Raw genomic sequence first — 20,702 nt, forward strand, 5'->3', positions numbered from 1 at the left:
GAGGACTGTTGTTCAGATTCAGCCTGGGCAGGATAGTCTATACAACTCATATCTAATTAATCACCAAACATATCCAGAAGCAGAGCTGTGGCTCAAATGGTAGAATGCTAACCTTAAGTGGAAAAAGCTTAGGGATAGAGGCCAGGCATTGAGTTCCAGCCCCAGGACTGACAATACACAGAAAATCAGCTCACCATTATCAAAATATGATAGGAAGAGACAAACATTTTAAATGCTTGAAGTAATAATAGTTCATATTTTAAATAGTATATGCCAATCCAAGAGTACATATATATGTATATACATATATTTTTATATATAATTGCTAGAGGACTCTGGCTTTTCATAAGATGCCACAATGAAGGATGTGGGAGGATCATGAGTCTGATGCCAGCTGGGGTTAAATAATTCAAGGCCAGAGTGGACTACATAGTGAGCTTCTATCTTTAAAAAAAAAAAAAGATAGAAAAAAAAATGGTATTGCAATGAGTTCCTGGCACTGCTGGGTAAGCATTATAATATATACAAGGCAAAAGTGTAATTACTAGTGATTTGCATAAAATATTTTCATTCTGATATTTCAAAGTATTTTATAAACACTAATTAAATCTTTCAAAATCTCACAATAGCTCTGTTTGCTTAAATTAATTACATATTTCACATGATAAAAGCTGAAAAAGGCAAAATTATTTACCTAAGACCACATCATATTTAACTGATCAAGCTGAGTATAAACTTCTGTTAATCAATTGTAACTTCTTTGTCTTTATCTTTTGTGTGTATGTGCCAGTCTTGGGGCTTGAACTCAGGGCCTGAGTACTGTCCCTGAACTTCTTATACTCAAAGCTGTCATGCTACCACTTGAGCAACAGCTCTACATCTGGCTTTCTTTTTTTGGTAGTTTAATGATTCTAAGAGTCTTAACAGATTTTCCTGCTTGGGATGGCTTTGAACTATGATCTTCAGCTATCAGCCTCCTGAGTAGCTAGGATTACAGGTGTCAGCAACTAGTGCCAGGCCCAACTCTAACTTCTGTGCAATTAATCAAAATCATTGTAACACCTAAGAAATGCCAGTGTGGCCTCCAGAATCAACTGCAAATATTGAATTATAATAATTCAAACAAATGTGTTCTCTAAATGAGTATTCAATTTCTGTTAAGCATAAATACTTTTGTATTTATATTTAATAAATTAGTAACTTTATTTCATACTAGGAGTATTGGAATTTGAACTCAGTGCTTCCCATCTGTAGACAAACATGCTATACTTCTTTCATGTCCCATCCCTTTTATTTTAGTTCACTTTTTCAGATATGGTCATGAACATTTGTCAAGGTTAGCCTCAGACCACTATCATCCTACTGCTCCTGAGTAGTTGGGATTACAGGTGTAAACTACAATGCCTGACTTGTTTTTTGAGATAGGGTAGAACTAACTTTTCTGCATGCGTGCTCACATACACACACACACACACACACACAGCACAAGCACTCACACGCACACACACACACACACACACACACACAGGCACACATACAATCTGTCAAGGCAAAATGTAATGTCATATTCTTGGGATCCCAGTTTCTAAGGTTGATGGAATAGTATTATAAATCCAAAGCCAGCCTAAGCAACTTAGCAATACTCTGTCTTGGAAAAAAATGTCTGGGATGTAACTTGGTGATAGAGTAATTAGCCTGGGTGAAGTCTTGGGTTAAGCACAATATCCATTTCTGAGAAAATATTAAATTATACATTACCCTGAATTTCCTTCTTTCAATAAACAAGAAGAATAAAGCTGCACATGGTCCATGTAAAAATAGAAAATACTCCAACTTCAAATTATTTGTAAACAGAAAAATAATTCCTAGCCTTCCATCATTCAGTACCCTGCACAATCCTTGATAGAGAGCAAACCTGAGTGAAGAAAATTGCACAGGAAAAAGAGTGCTAATAGCAGACCTATGATTAACCTAAAGTCACCTCAATAGAAGTTCCTTCTAAATACTGTATCAGAGAAAGCATTTAAAGTTTTACAGTTTGGAGAAGACAGTTCTTTGGAGGAAGAGAACTTAAGAGAAATAATAAATGCCCCTTGGAAACAAAACAGGAGGGAGAAAGGAGAAGCACAAATGCTTAACAGGAGAGGAAAATTTCCTCAATTTTACCCTAAATCCAACTAATTAAGAAAAGGACACTGATTTCATTTGTTAAGAAACACAAATTTTCCATAGTGATTTTTAAAATACTTTAAAAAGCTGCTCCACTTGCAGCTTTTTAGTGGTCAACTGTATATAAGAGTCTCACAAACTTTCCTGTACAGGCTGGCTTTGAACCATTATGCTCAGATTTCAGCTTTTTTAGTAGGATTACAGCGTTGAGCCACCAGTACCTAGTTCCCACAGTGAAGTTAATGTCTCTAGTTTGTTCCTTCCCGAAAGACTAGCTATAACCAAATGAAGTGATAAAGTGAATATGTCTCCAAGATCTTCATAGTAAAACAAAGAGAACTGTTTCATATGTTCTTTCTCTTTTTCCCCTTAGTTCAAAATCTTTGAGGGGCCAGGAGTTTGGCCTAGTGGTAGAGTGCTTGCCTAGCATGCATGAAGACCCGGGTTCGATTCCTCGGTACCATATACATAGGAAAAAGCCGGAAATGGTGCTGAGGCTCAAGTCCGAGGACAGTGCTTAGGCCCTGAGCTCAAGCCCAGGACTGGCAAAAAAAAAAAAAAAAAAAAAAAAATCTTTGCCTTTCCCCTAATTTGTTTTTAGTAGGGATTGAATTCAAGAACTTGATTTGCTGGGGAAATGCTCTGTCACTTGAGGCATACCCTCCCTTAAAATATTTGTCTCCCTCACCTCTCTGTCTTGCCACTTCTAGGACTTGAACTCAGGGCAGAGGCACTGTCCCTGAGCTTTTGGCTCGAGGCTAGGCGAGTCTGCCACTTGGCACAGCTCCACTTTCAACTTTTTGGTGATTAATTGGAGATGAGTCTCCCAGATTTTCCTGCCTGGGCTGGCTTTGATCTGTAATTCTCAGATCTCAGTCTCCTAAGTAGCTAGGATTACAAACATGAGCCATTGGTACCCAACTCAGTTTTTTAAAAAGTTTAACATTAGTACTGGGACTTGAACTTGGGGCCTTGAGCTCTCTAGCTCTCTGTTGACATTTTTGCTGAAGGCCAGTGCTCTACCACTTGTGCCAATGTCTAGTTCCGTGTTTGCATCTCTTAATAGCCAGCATTCTCTTAGATTTGCAGTTGAGCTCATTATACTTAAGCCTCAGCCCAATCTTCTTTGTTGTTCTGTCTTTTCCCATCCCATTTCCTGTCATAGTCCACTTTCCCTGGGCATACAGAGAATCCTTCTTGTACTTCTTCTTGCACTCTTATCATTTCTGTGAGGTTGGTGCTTGTCCTACTTCTTGTGAAACATTCCACAAATGTACGGAATATTCATGGTTATTTGTGGGAAAACTATAAACGTGGAAGGAAAAGCAGAGGTATTCTTGAGCTATGAATCTTTTAAACTGTCTCAAACTGTCAGACCTGTTTACAGAAAGTAGAGCTCACAGTAACGTCAATTGCATAAAACTAATTTTAAGAAAAAACAGAAATGAAGATCAAAAGAGTTCAAGAGAAATATTTTTAACAACCCCCTTCAAGACAAAACAGCACGAAGATACACATATAGATCCATGGAATAGAACTGAACAGTACAGAAATGAACTCCTGTATTTATGGACAATTGATTTTCAACAACAATGCTAAGATACTTCAATAAACAAAGAAAAATGTTTTCTACACATGATGCAGGACAAATGGATATTGGCTTGTAAAGAATAAACCTGGGTCCTTCGTGCACCATACATAAAAACTAAGTTAAAATGATTCTTTTTTTTTGCATTTTTTTATTGTAATTGGTAAAGGGGTTACATGATATTTGCCAGATAGAAGGTGCATTAATTCACATACATTGATACCCTTTCACATGTCTTGGTACTCATTTCCCTCCCCCCCCACTCTCCCCACCTGTCTTGGTTTTTCCCCCTTCCCTATCAAATATCAAATAACCAGATACAAATAAATTCAATATATCAGATAACAAAGTGAGATACTATAACAATATGAGATAACCAAGGGACAGCAAAGGAGATGAGAGACAACATAGTACATTAAGGACAACAATCATTCGTTATATGGCTTTTGTTTCAATATCCTGGAGGTCCTTTTAATTAGCTTCATACTATATGGCCTTATATATCAAGATTTTGCTCTATTGCAGATCTCTGTTAGTAGAGCCCAAGGTTTCTATTGATTATGACGAATGAGGGAAACCATTGAGCCTAAGTTCCTTTGAGTCTGGCTTACTTCACTTAATATGATTTTTTCTAAGACTTTCCATTTCCTAACAAATGGGGTAATGTCGTTCTTTCTGACAGCAGCATACAATTCCATTGTGTACAAATACCACAACTTGTTGATCCACTCATCAACTGAGGGACATCTAGGTTGGTTCCATATCTTTGCTATGGTGAATAGTGCTGCAATGAACATTGTTGTGCTAGTGGATTTAGTATGCCCTTGTTTCTGGATGGTTGGGTAAATGCCAAGTAGTGGAATTGCTGGGTCATAGGGGAGTTCTATGTTTAGCCTTTTGAGGTACTGCCACACTGCTTTCCATAGTGGTTGAATGAGTTTGCACTCCTACCAACAGTGTAGTAGTGATCCCTCCTGGCCACATCCCCTCCAGCATCTGTTATTATTCGTTTTCCTGATCCTGGCCATTCTAACTGGAGTGAGGTGGAATCTTAGAGTTGTTTTGATTTGCATTTCTTTTATGACCAGAGATGTTGAGCATTTCTTCATGTGTCTATAGGCCATTTTTGTTTCTTCTTCAGAGAAGACTCTCTTTAAGTCTTTGGCCCATTTTTTAATGGGATGGTTGTTACTTTGGAGATTAGTTTTGGAGTGATTCAATTTTTTGATCTGTTGATATATTTTAGATATGAGGCCTTTGTCCGTTGTTTGGTTGGTGAAGATCTTCTCCCACTCTGTAGGCTTTCTAATTAATTTACTAGCTATGTCCTTTGCCATACAAAAGCTCTGCAGTTTAATGCAGTCCCACTTATCCAGCCTTTCTCTGATTTGTTGTGATTCTTGGTCCTTATTAAGAAAGTTTCCACCTGTGCCAAGGAGGCCTAGTGTATCTCCTATTCCTTCCTGTAAAGTTTTCAGTGTGTCAGCTTTTACCTCCAGGTCTTTGATCCATTTGGAGTTAATTCTAGTGCAAGGTGACAAAGAAGGATCCAACTTTAGTTTTCTGCAGGTGCTTAACCAGTTCTGCCAGCATAACTTGTTGAAGAGGCTGTCTTTCTTCCATTCTATTTTTTTGGCTCCCTTGTCAAAGATTAGGTGGCCATAGGTCTGTGGTTTAATATCTGGGTCCTCAGTTCTATTCCATTGGTCTTCAGGCCTGTTCTTGTGCCAGTAGCAAGCTGTTTTGATAATTATAGCTCTGTAATAGAGTCTAAAGTTTGGAATTGAAATTCCTCCGGCGCTGTTCTTTCTGCTGAGAAGTGTTTTTGCTATACGGGGTCTTTTATTAGTCCATATGCAATTTTGAATTGCCTCTTCTATTTGAATTCCATTGGGATATTGATGGGTATTGCGTTGAATTTGTAGATAGCTCTTGGCAAGATTGTCATTTTCACAATGTTGATTCTTCCAATTCAGGAGCATGGGATAACTTAAAATGATTCTAAGATAAAAATGCAGCTAGGCATAGTGGTATTTTAAAACACTGAATTTTGAATTCTTTGTAGGTGAGTTGTATCTTCAGTATTTTGAAATACTGTGGAAATCAGGAGGTAGCTCAGTATTAAAAATGCTTGCCTACATCTGGGCACGATGGCCCATGTCTGTAATACTAGCTACTGAGGAGGCTGAGATCTGAGGATGGTGGTTCAAAGCCAGCCCCAGCACTAGAGAATGTGAGACTGGTGTCCAATTAATCACTAAAAAATGGGAAGTGGGGCTGTGGCTCAAGGGGTAGGAGTGGTAGCCTTGAGCTGAAGAGCTCAGGTCTAACACCCAGGCCCAGAGTTCAACCCCATGACCCACAAAAAAAAAAAAAAGAAAAGAAGAAGAGAGAGAGAGAGAGAATGCTTGCCTATCACTCATTGGGTTCTGGGCTATATCTCTACACTGAAGGAAGATCAAAAGAACCTTCTTTGCAAACTTGTCTGTAAATGAGTTTGAAAATCTAGATCAAAAAGGTAATTGCCAAATTGAATACAGTTGAAAAATTGACCACATTTGAGCTAATCCAGTTTATTATTTTAATAGTGAGATTTGAACATGGGATGTTTTTGTTGGTACTAAAGTTTGAACTCAGGATCTACTCTTACAAGGCAAGCATTCTACTACTTGAGCCATGCTATTATCACTTCTTGCTTTGGTTTTTTTTTTTTTTAATAGAGTCTCCTATTTTCCCAGACTACTATCCTTTTGTTTATACTTCCTGTGTAACTGTGGTGACAGTTCCATACTACTGCATATGCCCCTTTTATTAATTAAAATGAGATGTTCTAATCTTTTTGCACAGGCTGACTTCAGATCACAATCCTCCTGATCGTACCTTCTCAGTGTGTGTGTGTGTGTGTGTGTGTGTGTGTGTTTGTGTGTGTGCGCGCACGTGTATAGACAGACATAAACACAGTCACACACCGATAGATGGATGGATGGATATCAAAAAATAGTTTTAAGCAGAAGTGAATGATGGTACATGAAATAATTCATGAAAAGGGATGATGTTTACACAGACTCAAAATTTTCCCACCAGCTACTTAATAATCACAGAACAACTTCCCCCACCTTCCATAAAAGCAATTTTACACTGTATACATGTGATACAAGTGTGAGATATCACCTTTACCAAGTTTTGAAAATTAATATCAGCAATGTAACAAATAATAGTCATCATGCCTCCTAGTAGGATGCATTAGGAAGAACACATCTGTGTTTCTACAATATGCATGACCTGGAAAAAATATCAGTCAAATGAAATTTAAGGGACATTTCACAAAATAAATGGTCTGTACCTTTCAAAAATGTCAAGGACATAATAAATAAGGACTAAGGATTAAAGAAACCTAAAGAGATAGGACCATCAAATAGAATGAACTGGATCATTGGGCAGAACAGAAAGAATTTAAAAATTTATTCCTTTTTTTCTTTTTCTTTTTTTTTTTTCTGGCACTCCTGGGGCTGGAATTCAGGGTGTAGCCCTGTTCTTGGGCTTTTCCCTCAAGGATAGCACTCTACCACTTGAGCCACAGCACCACTTCTGTCTTTTTCCTGTGTATGTGGTACTGAGGAATCAAATCTGGGTCTTTGTGCATGCTAGGAAAGCACTCTACCACTAAGCAAAACTCCTGGCCCTCCTATTTTCTTTTAAAGATATTAACATAGGGTACATTGGCTCACGCATTTAATCCTAGCTACTCAAGAGGCTGAGATCTGAAGATCGAGGGTTCACAGCTAGCTGGGTCACTGAAGTCTATGAGACTCTTATCTCCAACTAACTACTAGAAAACCAGAAGTGGCGCTATGGCTCAAGGAGTAGGGTGATAGCCTTGAGCTGAAGAGCTCAGGAACAGCACCCAGGCCCAGAGTTCGAGCCCCATGACCTGAAAAAAAGAAAAAGAAAAGATACTAGCAGAATATTTGGCAAAATGTAAAGATCTATAGATCAGATGCTACTGTATATTAATATTAATTCTTCTATTATGATAACTGCACATACAAAGGAGGGAAAATTGAAATATTTAAGTCCAGAAAATATTAAATTATAAACAAATCTGAAAGCTATATATATGTATAAATTTTTGTGCTGTTTTTCAAAACTTATTTTAGAACAACTTAAGATTTAGAAAAGTTGAATGAAAAACTGTTCCCTACACTCACACTTCTGATACAAAATATATTATGTATTTTCCAAAGCAAGCAATTTTTACTTGTTTTCTTCAAACACCAGCTGATGCATCCAACTATTTAATTTGGTTCTACTTGATGTTTGCTCCAGACTCCACAGGTTAATAGCTCCTAGATTCTCCCCTGACTCAGCCCTCTAATGCCAAGCCCCAGTCCCCCTTTCTACAAATTAGAGAATCCCATAAGTTGCTTCTAGTCCTATATGTTGTGAAAACAGCTCACCAAACAACAGGAAGTTCATTTTGATCCTAAGCACAGGATCTTCCTTTTCATAGATATGATATTAAATCAGGGACCAGTGATGTAAATTAAATCTCTTGCTCTTCTCTCCTCTCCAGAGGTCTTATAGGTAGAAATGAAAGTTCCAGACAGACATCTTACCATAGGGATGATTCCCTCCATCAGCTATTCATATTAATAGGATAAACTCAGATGTGGAAAGGGGTTTACTGTGGATAGCAAAACAATGCTTCTCTTATAATTTTACAAGAAATATAAGAAATTTTAAGAATTTTAGAAAGTCTGTGCCAGAAACCGGAGGCAAATCTTATCACTTTGGAAAAATAATATAGTGAGCTGTTTTTATTGTATTCCCTTTGCTCAGTTTCAGTTTCTCTGTTGTTATCAGTTAAAATTACTGTGGTATATTTTCTGAAATTAAATAAGTAACGTTGGTACTTTACTATTAATGAAATTTCAGACTACTTGGCTTTCACCCATTTTTCCATTAATGTCCTTCAGCCTAACTTCATTCAGATTTCTCAAGTGTTGTGTTAATGGTTCTTCTCTATACCAAGAACTAATCCAGGATACATGTACTGCATGTACTGAATTTAATCATTATATCTGTATAGTCTGATCTGTGATAGTTCTTAATTCCTTCGTTACTTTTTAGATTGTTTAAAGTTACTTTTCAGTGCTATATGTACATTAATCTATTAATATTAACTACCTACATTACCTTTAAATGTCATAGATACTATTCCTTCAAATAAAATTTTTGTTTGTGCTTTAGTTGATATCTGGAAGGTATTAATAAAATCATATAACTTCAATATAGTATAGAACATTTTAGTACATTTTATTTTCAACTTTTCTTGTGAGATAAGAATACCTTACTATATTTGAATATTATGAAAAGTGTGTGGTCTATGACTAAATTTTTAAAACTTTACATAACAAAATTTACTAGTACATATGCATAAAAGAAAATAGAAGCATAAAGGAAGATGTAAACATTACCCATGATCTTTCAAGCAGTGATTCCTCCACCCTCACATTCCATTTCAGTGAATGAGCATGATGCAGATAGCTTGACCTGTTTGACAGGAAATTCTGTGGGTAAAAATATTATGAAAAGTTTTCAAAATAGCTCTTTGATCTATGACTAAACCAGATGATTTTATTCTGAAGGAGTCATTGTACCACATTGTAAATTACCACTTCTAGAATAAAAGAATAAATGAGGAAATTGTACCAATAAGAATATAGTTATGGGGCTAGGAATGTGGTTTAGTGGTAGAGTGCTTGCTTAGCATGCATGAAGCACTGGGTTCAATTCCTCAGTACCCCATATACAGAAAAGTGGCAGAGTGTTAGCCTTGAGCAAAAAAAGCTCAGGGATAATACCCTGAGTTCAAGCCCCAGGACTGTTAAAAAATAATTAAAGTTACATGAAAGGAAAAATCTCTCCATTACCATTGGTCTAAAAGTTCATCACCTGTTAGTGTGTTATGAAATCAATTTAGTAGGTAACCAGCATTTTTTCAGGTTAAATAAAATAGACAAGAAAATGCTAGTTTGCAACTTTTTTATATTGTTGGGGTGATATATGGAGGGGTTACAGTTACATTTGTCAGATAGTGGGAATATTACTTCTTGAATATTGATATTCCTTTGTGGATACTGTTTGAAAAAGCCCTCCAGGCTGGCTTTGAATCTTGATTTTTTTTTTATGTGTCAGACTCCTGAATACCTTGGATTACAGGCACCCAACTTGAAATACATATAGATGTCACTTTTTGCATAAATATCTGAATTAGGAAAAGCTTATAAGAGTAAATAACTCATGCTTAAAACCTAAAAACAACCGGGCGGTGGCTCATGCCTTTAATCCTAGCTACTTAGGAGGCTGAGATCTCAGAATCAAGCCAGCCCAGCACTAAAAAGTCTGTGAGCCTCTTATCTCCAATGAATCACCAGAAAACCAGAAGTGGCATTCTGGCTCAAAGGGTAGGGTGGTAGCCTTGAGCTGAAGATCAGCTCAGGGACAGTGTCCTAGGCCCAGAGTTCAAGTCCCATGAAGAACAAAGATAATAAAAAATCACTAAAAACAAAGTCAGTCATTAGTGACTTATGTCTGTAATCCTAGATACTTAGGAGGCTGAGATTTGTTGATTGTAGTTTGAAGCCAGACTAGGCAGGAAAGCCCATGAAACGTTTTTCCCCTCTTTGGGCAGTTCTGGGACTTGAACTCATGGCTTGGGCACTGCCTTTGGACACTTTTTGCTCAAGGCTAGCACTCTGCCACTTGAGCCAGAGCACCACTTCCGGCTTTTTCTGAGTATGAGGTACTGAGGAATCAAACCCAGGGCTTTGTGGATGCTAGGCACTTACTCTACCACTAGGCTATGCTCCTGGCCCCATCCCATGGAACTTTTAGCTCTAACTACCAATTAACCACCAAAAATCCAGAAATGGATATGTGGTGCAAGTGGTAGGATAGCTACACTTGAGCATAAAAGCTCAGGATAGTGCCCAGGTGCTGACTTTTACCCCCAGACCAGACAGAAAAAAAAAAAGCAGCCGAGACAAATGGTGACTAGGTACTGTGTTCATAATCACCCCAAATGTTCTTTACTGTATGAATGGATAAACAAACTTGGATATTACACTTTTGTGCTCTGTTTCATACTATCCCATATAATATGTTATAGCACAGTGTGAATGATTGTGTGTGTGTGTGTGTGTGTGTGTGTGTGTTTCTGGTTCTTGGATTTGAACTCAGCCTGGGACTTAATAGGCTACTGTACCTACCACCTGAGTTTTACCTCTTAATCTCCTCTTTACTAGTTATTTAGGAAATAGAGTCTATTGAACTTTTTTGGCCAAGATGGCCTCGAATCAAAATCGTCTAGATTTCAGTCCCCTAAATGTCCAGGATTACGGGTGTGAGCCACTAGAACCTGGCTTGAGTAACTGATTCTTGAAACTGTTTAAAGTGCAAGGCTGGGTGCTGGTAGCTCATGCCTTTCATACTGCTATTCAGGAGACAGAGATCTAAGGATCACAGTTTGAAGCCAGCCTGGGCAGGAAAGTTCGGGAGATTCATCTCTAATTAACTACCCAGAAACCAGAAGTAGAGCTGTTGCTCAAAACGGTAGAGCATTAGCCTTGAGTACTAAAACTCAGGGACAGGGCCTAGTCCCTATATTCAAGCCTCACAGTCCACAATAGATAGATAGATAGATAGATAGATAGATAGATAGATAGATAGATAGATAGCAAAAAATTATATTTTAGCCAGTTTTTAATTTGTTACATATTAATATAACATTTTATTTTGTCCCTACAACTAAATAGCTTTAATTATATCTATACGTTTGTGCAACTAACCATAGATCTCAACACTTCAGTTACAATCACTAGGTCATAGTTGTTTCCTCAGACTCTGATAAACTCTAGTCTGATTTCTGTCTTTACAAATTTGCCTGGAAAGACTTTTTTTTTTTTTGCCAGTCCTGGGGCTTGAATTTGGGGCCTGAGCACTGTCCTTGGGTTGTCTCCAGGCTAGAGCTCTACCACTTGAGTCACAGCACCACTACTGCTTTTTTCTATGTATGTGGTACCCAGGAATCCCAGGTCTTTGTGCATGCTAGGCAAGCACTCTTGCTACTAAACCAAACTCCTGACCTCTGGAAAAACGCATAATGGTAGTATATTTTCTATTTTTCCAGTTGCATGAAAAACTTTAAATCTATTGTCATATAGAGGGAATAAACCCTTAAACAATGGTGTATATAAATGTGCAAACATGCAAATAGCAATGAAGGCTCAGAAAAAAGTCACTAGTATATTTTCTAGTGTTTTCTCATTCTTGTTTTCCTAAATAATTTTAGAAAGAAGAAAGCTTATAATTTTTTTTTTTTTTTTTTTTTTTTTTTTTTGCCGGTCCTGGGCTTGAGCTCAGGGCTTGAGCACTGTCCTTGGACTTTCTCAAGGCTAGAACTCTACCACTTGAGGCTCAGCACCACTTCCGGCTTTTTTTCTATGTATGTGGTACTGAGGAATTGAACCCGAATCTTCATGCATACTAGGCAAGCACTTTAACCACTAGGCCAAACTCCCGGCCCGAAAGCTTATAATTCTTTAGAATTGTAATTGCTTTATCTTCAAGCAAACATGAAGAACACAGCCAGAAGTTTGGCCTAGTGGTAGAGTGCTTGCCTAGCATGCATGAAGACCTGGGTTCAATTCCTCAGTACCACATATATACAAAAGCCAGATATGGTTCTGTGACTCAAGTGGTAAAGCACTAGCTTTGAGGAAAGCCCGACCATAGTGCTTAGGTCCTAAGTTCAAGCCCCAGGACTGGAAAAAAAAAAAAAGATGAGGAAACAGTTATGTATCCATATACAAACATATAACTAAGGTCCCACTTTATTTATAAAAAGACAAGTGTAATAAAAACATATCTAAAAAATAACAATGTCTGAATTATAAGGAAAACAGATTATAAAACATCCTATCATTTTAAGCTTATTCCATTTATTTAACTATTTGAGGTCAAATGTAAGATGCATGTTATGAACATAAGCAGCAAATAAGTGGTGTAAAATATTTTTACTGGGCCGGGAGTTTGGCCTAGTGGTTAAAGTGCTTGCCTAGCATGCATGAAGACCCGGGTTCGATTCCTCGGTACCACATACATAGAAAAAAGCTGGAAGTGGTGCTGAGGCTCAAGTGGTAGAGCTCTAGCCTTGAGAAAGTCCAAGGACAGTGCTCAGGCCCTGAGCTCAAACCCAGGACTGGCAAAAAAAAAAAATATTTTTACTAATCTTAAGAAATTGCCTTACAGATAAAACAGAAATAATAGAGCTAGAAAATTTTATGTTAAGTGAAATAAGTCAGGCCCAGAGAGACAAAGGACTCACTATTGTTATTATTGTTGTTGTTATTGTTATTATTATTATTTATCTTGAACATATTCCATCTTATCCTGTCTTGAGAAATGCAAAACAGTTGATTAATGCATACACATTTGTATTATCTCTGCTTCAGGACTTAGGATTTTCATAGTTAATGGGCTCATTCAATATCCATTAAATTGCATTTAGTAGTTTAATTATCTGTGCTTTATTTTTAAAATTATTTTTTATTGTTGGGGTAATGTATAGAGGTGTTACAACTACATTCGCCAGATAGTAGGTGCATTACTTCTCATACATTGATTGATACCCCTTTTTATGTTTTTGTCTCTATTTTCCTCCCCCCACTCCCTACTAATCATCTTGTTTTCCCCCCCTTTCCTATTTCAAATGAACAGATTAATGTGTATACAATATGCCAGGTAACAAAGTCAGATCCAGTAGCAGTATGAGATTAACCAAAGGGCAAAAAAAGAGAAGAGAAATAACAGTACATTGAGAACAATAATACAATATAAAGCTCTTGTTTCCATATCTTAGAGTTATTATTAGTGAAGAAATTGTATATGTACAAATCCTTCTATTAATTACTATAAAATATATTTTAAAAAGAAATGTACTATGCATAACTCTTACTGTAGTCTAATACTAGTCATCTCCCTCCATTTCATATTTTCTTTTCCTCCCAATAAAAACTCTAGTTTCCAAAAATACTTTATTGTATAAGTTAAGCAACATAACTCCAAGTTGACACAAATTGTAAACTGAAAACTTTTTTATTTTTATTTTTTGTCCATCATCGGGTATGAACTCGGGGCCTGGGCACTGTCCCTGAGCTGTTTTTACTCAAGACTAGCATGTTGCCACTTTTACCCACAGCTCCACTTCCAATTTTTAGTTGTTTAATTGGAAGTACAAAGTCTTACAGATTTTCCTTCCCTGGCTGACTTTGAATCACCAACCTTAAATCTCAGCTTACTGAGTAGCTAGGATCAGGCATGAGCCACCAACAGTCAGCTAAACTAAAGTTTTAAAGTAAAGTTTGGGAGTTCTTAGCATTTTTATCTGTGCTAGTACCAGGAGTTGAATTAAGGGCTTCATACTTGCTAAGTAGACATACTACTGTTTGAACCACACATCCAGTCTGGCTTCTTTAAATTCAATTTTTTTATTAGTATAAAAGTGATATACAGATGTGTTACAGTAACATAAGTCAGGTAAAGAGTACATTTCTTTTTGAACAATCTCTCTCTTTCTCTTTCTCTCTCTCTCTCTCTCTCTCTCTCTTTCTCTGCTGTCTCACTTTTTGACTAATTGGAGAGTAGACATGCCCACTGGCGCCTGGCAAATGTAACTTTGTACTAGTTTTAAGCAAAAATGCTCCAAGGTACACAAAAATATTAAATGTGTCTGTTATATTTGACTGTTTTATGGCTTTGAAGGTTTTATAATAAATCGCAGCAAGAGGCTGTGATCTGAGGATCATTGTTCAAAGCCAGCTCAGGCAGGAAAGTACCCCAATTAAGCACCAAAACAGTTGGAAATAGAGCTATGGCTCAAGTGATAGAGAAGTAGCCTTGAGAAAACAAACAAGCAAACAGAACAGTGACCAACCCCTGTATTCAAGCCCCAGGACTAGCACAAACATGCAAAAATAAAGTCCAAACCTCAGGACTCGCACAAAAATAAACAAGTAAATAAAAATCAAGTCAGGTGCCAGTGGCTCAGACTTGTAATCTGAGCTGTCCAAGAGGCTGAGATCTAAGGATCATGATTTGAAGCCCACCAGGGGAGGAAATTATGTGAGACTCTTTAATTAACTACCTAATAACTAGAAGTAGAGCTGTGGCTCAAAGTAATAGAAAGCTAACTTGGAGGAAAAGAAGTTTAGGGATGATGTCTGGCCCTGAGTTCAAGTTGCAGGACCAGCAAAAAAATAATATAAAAATGTAAACATAATAAATTTGAAAAAAGCACTTAAACATATTACACTTAAAAATAATTAGGATGATTTTGAGTTCTTGCAATTGCACCTACGTAATACAAACTAGGAATGGGTGTTTAATGAGAACTCTTTATTGATTACAGTGGGGCAGTGGTTGAATAAAAGTGTCCAACATGGTAAAATGATACATTTTCCCTATCAGCAAAGTATATATCCTGAAATATAAGGTCTTAGATGCATACTTTTTTTGTGTATGGGATGAAATTTTGGAGAGAAAGAGGGATTTTTGCAAATAGGGATGAAGTTGAGGTGAAGAATTTACAAATCCCTCTGAAGTATGACAACATGATAAGTATTTTGGGACGCTTCAGGAGTTATAGAAGAATATTACACATTTTTAGGATTTAGTATATTATAAAAATTACTAATGTTATTGTAAACCATATATTCAAAAAAAGTAAATATTAGAAAAGAAATACTCCACTGTGAAAAGCTGTTTGAATAAGCATTTCATGTCTTTGGTTTCATCATGGAAAACATCAGACCCTTTACACAGGGTATTTCAGCTTTTGGCTCTGTGTGTTTCATTAATACCTGGGCATTCCTGAGCAGAGAGAATGTTCACTGATTGCGCATGCCTCCGATGTGACAGGTCGAGGCACTTGTGTGTCTGTGTGTATTTGCTGACATTACCCTCTCAATGATAAGAAACTTACCATGTTTATTTTTTTTTAACTGGACTTATTCTTAAAGTTATTACTTTAATGTTATTATCTTTCTGGGCTCAATGGTAGATACAAGCTAGCACCTAACTTATAGGTCCTCTATACATTCACTTTTTAAAAGATTTAAGGTAGCCAGGTTCCAGTGGCTCATAGTGATAATCCTAGCTACTCAGGAGGATGATATCTGAGAATCATGGTTCAAAGCCAACCAGGCAGGAAAGTCTATAAGACTCATATCTCCAATTAAACATCAAAAAGTGGAAAGTAGATGTGGGGCTTAAGTGCTAGCCCGGAGCAGAAAACCTCAATAACAGCATCTAGGCTCTGAGTTCAAGCCCCAGGGCCAATACAAAATAAACAAATAAATAAATAAATAAGGAAGGAAGGAAGAAAGAAAGTAAGAAAGAAAGAAAGAAAGAGACTTGAAGTGTAGTGCCTTATAGACAGCAATAGTTTGGTGGGGGGGGGAGAGAGGAAGATGTTGTTTTTGAACTCAGGCTCATGCTTGATCTGAGTCATTCTGAGCTATGACTCCTTTCTTTCCCCTCCCTTTATTCTGGTCACTTTTTTTTTTTGCCAGTCCTAGGCCTTGAACTCAGGGCCTGAGCACTGTCCTTGGGCTTTCTCAAGGCTAGTGCTGTACTACTTGAGCCATAGCACTAGTTCCAGCTTTTATTTTTTCTATGTATGTGGTACCAAGGAATTGACCCCAGGTCTTCGTGCATGCTAGGCAAGCACTCTACTACTAGGCCAAACTCCTGGCCACCTGAGCTTTTTTTGCTCAAGGCTAGCACTGTAGCCACAGCTTTGCTTCAAGCTTTTTAGTAATTAGTAGTTTGTTGAAGATAAGAAGAGTTTCCTGCACAGGCTGGCCTCAAACTGTGATCCCCAGATTTTAGCCTCCTGAGTAGCTAGGATTGTAGATATTAACCACCAGCACCTGGCCTATCCTGGTTAAGTTTGAGATAGTGAGAATCACATTCTGCCTGGGTGCCTGTCTGGGCTGTGATCCACCTATTTTAAGCTTCCAATTATAACTGGGAATACAGGTATACGCTATTATATGGGAATTCAGTCATAAGATTTAACATCTTGAGACGTGGAATTGGGAGTATTTATTGGAGAGCTGGTGACTGCAGGTGGACTCAGGTCTCAAAGACCTGCAGCCCAGAATGTAAAGTTGTCCCTTCCCCCTCTCCTTATCCCCTAACCCAGTCATAGAGCTTGAACTCTGGGCCTGGGCACTATCCCTGAGCTCTTCAGCTCAAGGCTAGATCTCTACCACTTTGAGCTACAGAGCCAAAAGTCGTAAGAACCTTTGTACCTGGGCTGGCTTTGAACCACAATCCTCAGATCTAAGCCTCTTGAGTAGCTTGGATTACAGACATGAGCCACTGGTGCCAAGCTTGTACAAAGATTTTAAAGGCAAAAACCACATACTTGTGGTGGAGAACAGTGGAGGGCAAGCATTCTCTAGAGCAAAACTTTCCTGGTGCTAAACAGCATGCCATCTGCATATTTTCTAAAGTAGGCCCTCCTAGCTTTCCAGAAGCTAAGGAAGCATCTGCTATTCAAAGAATGCTTTATCTCACTGGGTGAAAAGCCCCCACCATCCAGCCAGGCTCGAGGATGACTCTGAGGACAAGACATGTTACTTAGACATCATCATTACACTCAAACTTCTCCCACTGAAATTGAAGTGTGCGGACTTTTCTGCTAGAGTTGGCCTGGAACACTAATGTCAGCCTTCTACATATCTAGATGGCAAGCACGAACCACTTACACTTAAGTTAGGAAGCATTAGTTCTTGAAATCCTGTGTGGCTACTCATTATTTCCTGCCTTAATGTATATCTGTTTCATTCAATTTTTAAAATTAGAAAAGTCCTTTGGGAAAATTAATGTAGTGCTAAGGAGTTCCAGTGGCCCAATTGAATTATAAAACATTAGCTTGTTAATCAGCAATCCTTAAAATTAACATCGACAGCTTATAAGTGAAAAAGTAGATGGTAAGAGGAGGCAGATTTAGAAGACACACACATATGTACTATATATATGGAGTAGTATATTATGTATTATACATCTAATACATATATATAGTGTAAGGTCTGCTGAAAGGAAACTCCATGCAGTTCAAGAGAAGAGGGTTTATTGCACGAGGATGGAGCAGACTCCTGCCACCCAAGATGGGAGTCAGGCGAGCAAGAGAGGCTTAGGGCGGGAAGTGAGAGATTATATAGGGGAAGGGTATAGACACAGCGGATATGTGTGGATATGACCTCAGAGGATGGGGAAATACCTCAGTGGGGACATCCCACTGCCTCCAGGCATGCCAGTTGCCAGAGTTACAGGTGCTGGGCGCAGATTTCCAGGGTGCAGGGTGCAAGGGAAGAAGTCATTTCTTCCAGTCAGACCTAACATTCCCGCCTTCTGATAGTTGTAAAGGGGCGCTGACTCTTTCTGGCTACTTCCTGCTGACAAGGGGCGTCTACATTGAGGGTAGAAGGCAGGGATGCTTCCATCCAGAAGGAGCAGTAAAACTTCCATGGTAGTGAACGTGCATATGTGTCCTTGGATGAAATTTAAAAGAAGTCTTAAGAGGCAGGGGTGCCATCTTCTTCAGGGATGTAAGATACCTTGGCGTCATAGAAGGGGCAAGAGCAGGAGCCTTTTTCATTCTTGACAGAAGAAACCACTGTGGCTGTCCGTTGAGCTAAACTGCAGTGGGAGAGGTCAGCAGGACCTGATGAGGGCCTGTCCACTTAGGATGTAAACCAGACAGACTGAGGATCTTAAGAAAGACTTGATCCTCAGGCAAAACTGGGGGAGAAGGAAAAGGGCTTTAAGGGGCTGAAGGAGGCTTGGATATGGGACAGTAGGGTAAGATTAGAAAGGAATGTAAAAAAGGAAAGTTATCTATTCTACATAGATAGTTGCAGAACAAGTAAGAAGGCCATCTATAGGCTGGGAGTTTGGTCTAGTGGTAGAGTGCTTGCCTAGCATGCACGAAGACCCAGGTTCGATTCCTCGGTACCACATACATAGAAAAAAGCCAGAAGTGGTGCTGAGACTCAAGTGGTAGAGTGCTAGCCTTGAGAAAGTCCAAGGACAGTGCTCAAACCCTGAGCCCACGCCCAGGACTGGCAAAAAAAAAAAAAAGCCATCTACACCCATCACTGAGATCTAGGAAGGAAAAGACAGGCTGGAATACTCAGGTAACAACGACTAACTGGCTCCCATATCCAAAAGAAAGGATACGAGTAGCTTGCCTGCAACCTGGATACATACCCTGGGCTCCTCCATTGTGATGCTTGTGGGATCCAGCGGCCCTGGGCACCATCACACTTCCGTTGCCAAGCTGAGTATCTCGGATAAGTTGGGCGCCTCCCCATGTGTGGGGGTATGGGAGGGACTGGTCCACCTTGCAGAGACCAGGAGGGATAGTCGATTCCCCAGTGTCCTGGCTGCCCACACTTTAGCAGGGTCCAGATGGCGGTTTTAGAGTAGGGCAAGCTCTTGCCCAGTGGCCTTCCTTGCCACACTTAAAGCATGGTCTGGGTGGTGTGCATTGGGCACTTCTTTGAGGAGCCTGAAGGGCAGCAGCCAGGAGCTGGCAATTTTTCCTATTATGGGCAGCCTTCTCAGCTTTTTTCTGTTCCTCCCGGTTGTTAGAAACCTTAAAGGCCATGCTCACCAGATCTCCTTGAGGGGTTTGAGGGCCATCTTCAGCCTTTTTCAACTTTTTTTTTAATATCGGGAGCTGATTGGGAAATGAAATGGATATTAAGGACCACTATACCTTTTTTTGACTCTGGGTCCAGCTTAGTATAACGCTGGAGTGCCACTGTAAGGCTATCAAGAAATTCGGCAGGGTTTTCAGTGGGTCTCTGGGTAACCTCCTTTAGTTGATCATAGTTGACTGCATGGTGGGCTGCCTTCTAGAGGCCAGCTACCAGGCAGGTTACCATCCTATTTCTGCTAACCCTTCCAGGTGCATTATTTTCATAATCCCATTTGGGCTCTTCCCTGGGCACAGCCGTTGCCCCTACTGGGAAAGTATTGTCTAGGTGGTGGGTTTCACAGCATGTGCCTGGGCTGCAACCCAAACCCTTTCCTTTTCTTCAGAGGTAAGAGTAGAGGACAGGACTTTATATAAGTCATGCCAGGTGAGGTCATAAGTCTGAACAAGGTATTTAAACTCTTTGGTATAATTATTGGTATCTTGGGAGTATGATCCTAATCGCTTCTCAATCTGGGAAAGATCTGTCATTGAAAAGGGGGCATGCACACGAATGACCCCTTCTGCCCCTGCCACCTCCCGCAGAGGATATAAGGAGGCTCGTGGAGGCTGTGAACTACCAGTACAAGATCGAGTATGAGTAGCAGGAGGTGAGTCAAAAGGAGATGAAGGGGGAGGAGAAGGAAAAGAAAGGTTCAGCTTGGGGAGGAGAAGCAGAGTCTTCAATGTTGAGTAGGGGATCAGTCACTTTAGGTTTAGGAAGAGGCTCCAGGCTCTTAGATGATTTGACAGGGACAGGATGCCCCTGTGCCAGGAGGATAGGGGAATTTGAGCAGGATTGGTAGAGAGAAGGGCAAGCATGGAGAGCAAAGAAAGCCTGAACATATAGAACCTCTGGCCATTTATCATTGCGTCGGCAGAAACTGTCTAAATTCCTGAGAATATTATAATCCAAAGTCCAATTTTGGGGAAGTTGAGACCAATTGTCTAGCCTATACTTTGGCCAGACACAACTGCAATAAAAGATGAGCCATTTTGGCTTTATGGAGTCTCCAAGTAGAATAACATCTAAAGAGCATAAAAGATATCTCAAAGGGGTGTCCTGGCTTGGGTGAGACTGATGAGACCCCATTGTAATAAGAAACACGAACAGGA

The 20,702-nt window shown here is 39.1% G+C and overlaps 1 protein-coding gene across 1 annotated transcript in view; it reads left to right on the forward strand.

Annotated features, from left to right (window-relative positions):
* LOC150056313 (uncharacterized) overlaps window positions 1-20,702 on the forward strand; it is a 60,411-nt gene that overhangs the window by 14,124 nt on the left and 25,585 nt on the right. The window lies entirely within an intron of this gene.

This window comes from Megascapheus bottae, chromosome 12 (assembly GCF_031878675.1).
Source record: "Megascapheus bottae isolate mThoBot1 chromosome 12, mThoBot2.hap1, whole genome shotgun sequence".
Lineage (NCBI taxonomy): Eukaryota > Metazoa > Chordata > Mammalia > Rodentia > Geomyidae > Megascapheus > Megascapheus bottae.